The following is a 9,037-nucleotide window of genomic DNA, read 5'->3' on the forward strand; positions in this document are numbered from 1 at the left end:
ATTTCTCATCCTCAACTGATGGTGATTTATCTTCTGTCCCTAAAACAGCAATGAAATGATTTCCACCAATTAACTTCATTATTAAATCCAGTGGATATATTTCTTTTCCTTTATTTGACAATGTTATCAATTTCCTCTTTCTTAAACCTCTCTTTTTTTAAGTTTCATAAAATTTTTCTCCACTGATTTTGCTGTTGTGTTTCTCACACTCCTCACAGTCTCCCTCATTGACTCCTTTTCTTGTGATCCCTCAAAAGTGACAGTGTTCTCAAAGGTTTCTTTCCAGGTGTAAGTACATTTTCCCATACTGACTTCTGCAGCCATGTACATATGGCTGACTCATAACTCTAAATATACAGCTCATTCCTCTCTGCAGGATTTCACACTCACATTCACTTAAGTATTCCTTAGTCACCAGAACTGACATCTCCCAAACTAGTCTCATTGTCCTTGTTCCTAAGCAGGCTGTTTCTATATTTATCTTAAAGAATAGCACCCAGAGGCCCAGAAGGAAACCTGAGTCATTCATTAATTTCCCTTCTCAATCAGTACATCCTTCTATGCTTTATTTCCTAAACATAGCACACATCTCTTCATTTTCATTGTCATTGCTTTATTTCACCCAATTGCTTACGTAGCTCTCTAACTGGTCTTTTTTCCCCCTTCAGTCTGATCCCTAATAATAATAACAAACTTAATAATAGACTTACCACTACTAGAACAATGCTTCTAAAATGTGGATCTATATTAATTTTGCCAAAACTTTATAGATTTGTTGCAAGTCCAAAAAAATTATGACTTTAAAGCAGGGGTGTGGAACCTTTTTTCTGCCAAGGGCCATTTGGATATTTATCAAATAATTTGTGGGTCATACAAAATTATCAACTTAAAAATTAGCCTGCTTTATTTGGTCAAACATTTAATTAGCTCACCCCTAATGCCCTCGCAGGGCCAGACCAAATGATTTCTCAGACCATAAGGGCCAGACATTCCCCACCCCTTCTCTAGAGTATATAAGAGAATGGCAAAAGTAGGTGTACAGTTGTGAGGAAGCAAAACAGAGTTTATTCTTGTATTATTTATTAATTACTATATTGCTTCCCATATGAACAACTGTACACCTACTTTTGCCCTACCCTGTTTATAATATCAAAAAGCAAGAACAACCAAGACATTTGTGAAGAAGATTAGGGTGAAAAGACTTGCTTTATTGATATCATGATTTTTCTGATGCTATTAAAGCAGTATGTGATTGCCTTATGGACAAAGCAACCAGTGACAGGTAATGCTAAGCCCAGAAATAGACCCATTCATAAAAGGAACTGTGACCTTTGACAGAGGTCTATCTCTTCAGTTGAAATAGGGAAAACAAAAACTCGGTATTTAAATAGGAGGGATTTAAAATGGGAAAAAAGAGATAGAAAAACTACGGAAGGGCTGGAAGGGCACAGGTTTGGGACCCAGGCATGCCTTTGACTTTATAATGAATGCACTGCTAGCACCATCCAGAAGTCAGCAAAGTTTAGGACACTCCTCCTGAGGTCACAGCCTTCTTCAATCACAGCCCTGAGACTGGTGACTGGCATAGGAATTCTGAGTCCATCTGGCTCCTGAAAAACCTACCTTCCAAAGTCTGTAGCTCCTCTGCTATTGTTTCTGGGAATAAATGGTCTCTACCTTTCTTTCCTTAATTTGTGTAAGTGCATTTCTCTAACAGCATCTAAGCCATAACCTTCCTGGCAAAGAAGTTTGGAAAATTCAATTTTTAGGTTGTTAGTCCTTGTAATACAGGGAAAGCAAGAAGGGAAATTAGTGGGTGCCAAGGGCCACAGAAAGCATCTAGCACAGGGAACACGGAAGATCAATAGAGAAAGGAAGAACTATTCAATAAAAAGTGCTGGGATAACTGGATATCAATTGAAAACAGAAATTGGATTTCTGCCTCAGGCTGTACTCAAGAGTCAACTTACATAGATAAGGACTTCTTAAAAATATTTTCATTGATTTTAGAGAGGAAAGGAGAGGGAGGGAGGGAGGGAGAGAGAGAGAGAGAGAGAGAGAGAGAGAGAGAGAGAGAGAGAGAGGAGAGAAACATCAATGATGAGAGAGAATCATTAATTGGCTGCCTCCTGCACTCCCCCTACTAGGGATCAAGCCCGCAACCCAGGCATGTGCCCTTGTCCGGAATCGAACCTGGGACCCTTCAGTCCGCAGGCTGACACTCTATCCACTGAGCCAAACCAGCTAGGGTGGGAATTTTGAGAAAAGAAAAAGTTTAGGAAGAAAATACAGGAGAACTTTTTATTTTGGGGGGCAGGGAAGGTTTTGTTAAAGTATAAAAGATTCTAACCATAAAAGAAATATTCAACTATGTTAAAATTAATAACTACTGTTTACCAAAAAACATCATAAAGAAAGTGAAAAGACAATAAAACACTAGAATATATTTGTTATACATTTAACCAACAAAAGTTTAATACTCAGAATATATATATGTATATAACAAAAACTGCCATTCAATAGGAAACACACATACAAACAAAATAGAAAAATGGACAAAGATATGTAAGTGTATAGCCAATAAACATAAAAAAGTATTTAAGTGTTTCAGTAGTTATAGAAAGAAAAATCATGATCAAATTGAAATATACTTGTCATATTGGTAAATATTAATAAGTTAATATTAAGAGTCATACTGATGTCTCCTTACCCAGCACATCTTTGAATACTTCTCTCCTAAATACAGCCTAAATCTTGTTTATCTTCCTTTTCATTTCCATTGTCATTGCTTTAGATCACAAAATATTAAAGAAAATAGGGATCAATAGGAATTCTTATACAATGGTCTTGGAAAGGTAAATTAGAAAATCACTTTGGAAAATAACTGGGATTATCTTGGAAAGATGAACATGGAAATGCTGTATAAGTAAGTAATTCATACCTAATATCTACCCCAGAGAAATTCTTGTATATATACCCAGGCAGTAGGCTCATAGAAAAGAGCCAACAATTAGAATTCTTTATAATCCATTATCAAGAAAATGGATGTATAAGTTGATTTACATTTCTAGAACAAAATATTATACAGCTCTGAAAATGAATGATCCATAGCTCTACTCAGTAACAAATGAATCTTAGGAATCTAATGTGGAGTAAAAAAATGTCGTAAAAGACCGTAAACAGCCCTAGCTGGTTTGGCTCAGTGGATAGAGCATCAGCCTGCGGACTGAAGGGTCCCAGGTTCGATTCCGGCCAAGGGCACATGCCTGGGTTATGGGCTTGACCCCCAGTAGGAGGCGTGCAGGAGGCAGCCGATCAGTGATTCTCATCATTGATGTTTCTATTTCTCTATCCCTCTCCCTTCCTCTCTAAAATCAATAAAAATATATTTAAAAAACCATAAACAGTATGACACAATTAAAATAATGTTCAAACACAAAAATTAATATGTGTAGATGTACATATACAGTTATTATGGGTATTTTTAAAAAGCACAGTAAAGATAAAATTCTGTATAGTGCTTTACTCTGGTTTCGTGGGGAGGGGATGAGATGGGATAGAGCTGAAATACATAGGTAGATGAAACTTATTCATAATGTATTCATTGGATAATATGTTCATGAGAGTTGAACATATTATTATGCTTTATAACATGAATATATGATAAAATCTTTTGCATGTATCAGACATAACATTAAAATATTAATAAAAATGATCTATATTCTAAGATGATCAGCTTGTTTTAAGAGTAAAGCTATCTTTTTATATTATCTATTTTATTTTTGATGTTCAATAAATAATTATGGCATTTCAAAAAAACCTGCTCTCTATCAGTCTTCTATCTGTATCTCATGTATTGCCACAAAATCTCTAAAAATATTAATTTTAGCTTAGTTCTGGAATGGCTTATTGCCCACCAAAACACAAAGCAGTGTAATGACAGAATAAACTTTTTGAAGAAATAAACCTGTGAAAATGACAAAGTAGAGTCATCACTATAGGTTTTTTTGTTGTTTTCTTTTGAAATCTCAGTACATTTCACTGTTGGAGATAGTGGGAGGGTGAAAGTAAAATAAAATAAAATTGAAAATCATTCACTGTCTCTCTTTTTAATGCTCCATTATCCCCCTCTCCTTTTTGGACCAGGTTCCAATGCCTTAGCTTTACCCACAAGGCTCCTCTTAAAGTCTTCAGAATTTCTGCCTGTCCCACTTCATCTCCTGTCATATTCCTGGCCTCTATCTGCTCAAACCCTTCTCATAAGCCAAACTCAACTTCCCGTGGATCTCTGAGCAGGTCCCGCTGTTTCTGCCTTTGTGCCTTTTCCCAGGCTATTTGCTCTTCCTGGAAATCCCATCCTTTTCTCCTTTCCCTCACTGACCTCCCACTAGGAAGTCTTTTCTTACCCTTTCGTCTGGGGCTCCCTTATCCCTTATGCATAATTTGCTCATGGGTGTAGAGACCAGGTCTGCTTTTGTTCACTATTGCACTTGTAGTGGTCGGCAAACCGCGGCTCGCGAGCCACACGTGGCTCTTTGGCCCCTTGAGTGTGGCTCTTCCACAAAATACCGGCTCTTCCACAAAATACCGACTTCTGTGCATGGGCCACGAAGTTTCAATAATACGTGCATGCCCACACGTGGTATTTTGTGGAAGAGCCACACTCAAGGGGCCAAAGAGCCGCATGTGGCTCGCGAGCCGTGGTTTGCCAACCACGGGTATAGAGTAGACTTCCAGTAAGTATTTGCTGGCTGATGGACTGACTGACTGACTGAATGAATGAACTGTGAGCATTGCTGGTATTCAGGACATAAGGAGCATGTCTGATGGACAGGTTGGAGATGCACAGCCCACTCTGTTACCTGAGAGCGTGTGCCAGGAGGACATGGCTTATTCAAGGAAGGTTGCTGTGGGCACCTGCAGGATAGATGAGGATGGGGACTACAGCATCATGCTGTTTCAGGTACTCCTCTCCTTTCTTGGCCTATGACTGACTTCTGAGACTAAAAGAGAGAAGGTTTACAGGCAGAGGGTAAAGAAGTCCTTCCCACAAGGGAAAGAAACTCAGATGTATGAGATGTACTGTACTTTGTGGCCCAGTTGACAAAGCCACTCCAGTTGAGGTTGGGGAGGAAATCTCCCTGCCCCTGCACAATCCAGTGTGGCGCTTTGAGTGCAGAGTGACTCGATGGGACAGGGTAGAACCCAGGGAACCCTTAGCGTGAACTTGAATATTTTCTCTTTGACATCAGGCACAGTGTCAACAGCCAAGCACGCTCTCAAGTGGCTTTTTGAGAGGGAGCCATTCACAATAGAGGAGCTAGAGGGAAGAAAAACCATATGTCCTCTTATGATATAGCCTGAGGCAGAAATAACTAAGATCCAGAGCCCTGTGAACACTGTTTTGTGCACGTGGAGTATAGAACAGTGCGATTAGAGGGTTTAAAAATTAAAGAAATTTTACACCTTTATATTCATAGGTTGCTAAGGCCTTAGAAAGTCAGGGTATGTCATTATAGTTCTCTGTGGTTCCAGGTAAGAACTTGCTTCTGAATTATTTGAAGTTTTACACTGGATATAGTCTCTAGTCTCAATCTTTAGTGATGTGTTTTACTGATCAATTTACATAGTTTATAGTTTGACTTGTAAAAAAAGCCCTTTAGTTTGACCATCTGGAATTGTTGATTTTAATTGCTTCTCTTCCATATTCTGTTTTTGTTTTTGGCCTTTGGTGCTACAAATGACCTTCATTAATATTTAAGGTTACATGCGATCGCCTCTAGGTCTTCGTTAAGTGAGCTTATATTGCCAAAAGAATATGTTAAATGTAGGAGAGCAAAGGCATTTATTACCTCAACCTTTTTGCCTAAACTGAGTTATATTTTCTGTATTTTCTTCATATTGAACCAACTTTTATTCTTAAGCCTTTAATTACTCTGGGAGCAATCTTTATTATCTGTAAGAGACCTGACATCTCCAGACTTTCCTTCGCATGAGAACTCCACTTCAGCTGCCAGTGATCATACCTCCATTCTTCAAACAAAGGCACTTCATTAGACACCAGGAAGAGGCTAACTGAAAAGGTGGGAGGTCACCACACTGCATATCAGGGAAGCTTGAGTCTGGTTGTGGCCCTTCCACTGACTCCTCAGGCCTCAGTTTATTCCTCCATGCAAATGAAGGTGATGAGCATACAGTAATCCGGCAAAGAGAACAGAAGTCCTCCCACCCCAAACACACACACAGAAAGGATGGGTAAGGCCTAATATGTCTCAGGAGGCTATGACCCAAAATCTCTGCAGGGCTGAGTAGTCTAAGCAAGTCTGATCCTGATGTCTTCTCCATCGTCTACCTGCAGAAAAATCTCATTCAGACTCATTCTTCATACCTCATCGCTCTCTCCCTCACTGACCTGCTTTTCCTCTTTGGCATCCCTTTAATAGGACATTTTCTGCTCCTTGGCTTTCCAGCTATAACTTAGACATCCCACATATTTAAACTATGCAGCCTCAGGTAGTTTGCAAGGATGAGATGACAAAATACCAACTGATAGATAATATGAGAGTAAAGTGGAACAGTACATGCAATACTTTTCCTTTTAATTTTCCTTTTTCTGTCTTTATATGCTCAGCTTTGGACTGAGTTGCCCTTTCCCACTATTATCATTTTCCTTACCCCTAAAATTAGTACAGAGGTCTTAGTAGGTGGTTAATTCTCGAAGAAGGATTTTGAAAAACCAGCCTCAGCCACTCACTGCATTTTGTCTCCTCTGCTCCCCACCTCTCCTCTGATTCTGACACAACCAACTGACCTGGTGTTGCAGACATGCGTTCTGGCATCCAACACACACTCAGCTTTTCTGTATCTGTTTTCCCTTTGTTGTTGGGCATGTCTGCGAGGGACTTCTAAGGCAGAAAGAAGCCCAGCAGTACACTTTTCCCAGGCTGTATGCAGCATACTAATGCATGCTCCCCGGGCTCTTGCAATTGCAGATATGGACTGTGTGTGTCAGGGATGAAAGTGGGAGAACAGCTGCAGCTGCCAGGCGAAAGATAATGCAGGAATGAGATTGTCAAAGTAGCTTTGCAGGCCTTCAATTAGCTGCTTGTTTCTCTTTCTCTCCTTTTCCATTCAATCTTTCTATCCCAGGGTTCCCAGCATCTTTCTCAAGACTTTCATCTGTTTTGCTACATTACCCGAGCCAGTTGTTCTGGAAGGAATAGTGGCCCTCACAGGAGAGGAGAGAAGAGGGGTTGGTGGTGGGGGCTGGAGGGAGAGGGAGGGGTACGAAGGGAAAGCAGCTGGGTCCGAGGGGAAGAGTGTGATCATGTATCATAGCACCTCACCATAAGCACCAATTAGAGTGTTTCTGAGGTTATAATTCAGTTCAGGCTTCCAATTCTTAGCCAGCCTTTTAAAGTCTATATTGCAAGGCTAAGATGTTATGCCCACCTCACATTTTAATACTGGCTAGTCCTACCTGCCTCTGGGGATTAAAATGAATGATGCATTCCACATGCAGCGAATTTCTCCATCTTCCTTCTTTGCATGGTGGGAGCACAGCTCATTTGTGCACCCCTGGCTTGCCTGCCAGTCTTTTATTCCTGCTCTAACGTTCCTCTTCCTCCCTTATCTTATAGGAGTACAAGTGGCTATTTGTTCCTCTCTATGCCTTGCAGCCCAGCACTGAGATAATTCACCCTTCTTCCCCTTATTTACAAACACAGACATCACTCTAGGAGGGAGGACAGAAATCATCAAGCTGCCCTCTGCCCAAGCCTGACCTGACTCTGGGTGGGGGGCCAGCGGGAGGCGGCTTTGATAAGCTCTGTGGGCACTGCTTCAGTTTGCCATCCGCCGATGCTTCCTGTGTGTGCGCTCCCCTGTAGCCTGGCCTTTTGACAATACCATTTGTTGTCATTGATTTCTTGATGCTCAGAAGGCTCGTGGAGTCTGCAGGCAGTTTCTTAAATCTTAGAGGAGAAAAGGCTGCATACTAACCCTGCTGGGACCCGCCAGTCCCTTTTCTACCTGGAAAGAGGCTCATTGAGGGACTGAAAAGTTCTCAATAGTCAACTCCATTTAGTTCAGCAGATATTTATTGAGACGTTGCTTGGAGTCAGATGTGACGTTAGGCAGGACAAGGCACAAAAGATGAATGGGACTCAGATTCTTGCCTTTTGGGAGCTCAAAGCCTGGTGAGGGTTACAGTGAGATGCATTCAGGAATAGTCTGTAGATCTAAAAGAGGCAACGATTCTCTAATACCTTGGGCTTTGGGTAGGCCAGGATACGGCAGATTCATTCTGACTGGGACAGGGTCTGACGAGTTTTAGAAGGGGGTGAAATGAAAAATGTGTATGATTTAAATGGGAGTGTGTGTACATGAGCATGGAATAGGGAATATTCCAAATGGGAAATGAAGAAACAAGACTGTTGTGGTTTGTCTAGGATTGAATTCCACATATGTATATGTCTTAGTCAGCTTTGGTTATTGTAACAAAATGCCACACACAGGGGGGCTTAAATAACAGAAATGTATTATGTTTCAATTCTGGAGGCTAGAAGTTCGAGATCAGGGTGCCAAAAGAAAGACAAACAGTCCAATTAAAAAATGGGCAAAGGACCTAAATAGGCACTTCTCCAAAGAGGACATACAGATGGCCAAGAGACATATGAAAAAACTAGAGGCTCGATGCACGAAATTCGTGCAAGGGTAGGCTCTCGCAGCCCCAGCTGCCTTGTCCCTCGCAGCCCCAGTTGCTGCCTCAGCCCTTGCAGTCCTGGCTCCATTGGAAGGTTGTCCGGACAGTCATTCTGTTGTTTGGTCTAATTAGCATATTAGCTCTTTATTATATAGGATGCTCAAAGTCACTAATCATCTGAGAGATGCAAATCAAAACAACAATGAGGTATCATCTCACACCTGTCAGAATAGCTATCATCAACAAATCAACAAATGACAAGTGCTGGAGAGGATGTGGAGAAAAGGGATCCCTAGTACACTGCTGGTGGGAATGCAGACTGGTGCAGCCACT

General features: G+C 40.9%; 1 long non-coding RNA gene across 1 annotated transcript in view; it reads right to left on the reverse strand.

Moving 5' to 3' along the window:
- Positions 1-6,958, reverse strand: part of LOC106726139 — a 26,299-nt gene extending 19,341 nt beyond the window's left edge. The window contains exon 1 of the long non-coding RNA XR_001362163.1: positions 6,812-6,958. This is a non-coding gene — a long non-coding RNA (uncharacterized LOC106726139). The remainder of the gene's footprint in view (positions 1-6,811) is intronic.
- Between the last annotated feature and the right edge of the window lie 2,079 nt (positions 6,959-9,037).

Source organism: Myotis brandtii, unplaced genomic scaffold (assembly GCF_000412655.1).
Source record: "Myotis brandtii unplaced genomic scaffold, ASM41265v1 scaffold230, whole genome shotgun sequence".
NCBI lineage: Eukaryota > Metazoa > Chordata > Mammalia > Chiroptera > Vespertilionidae > Myotis > Myotis brandtii.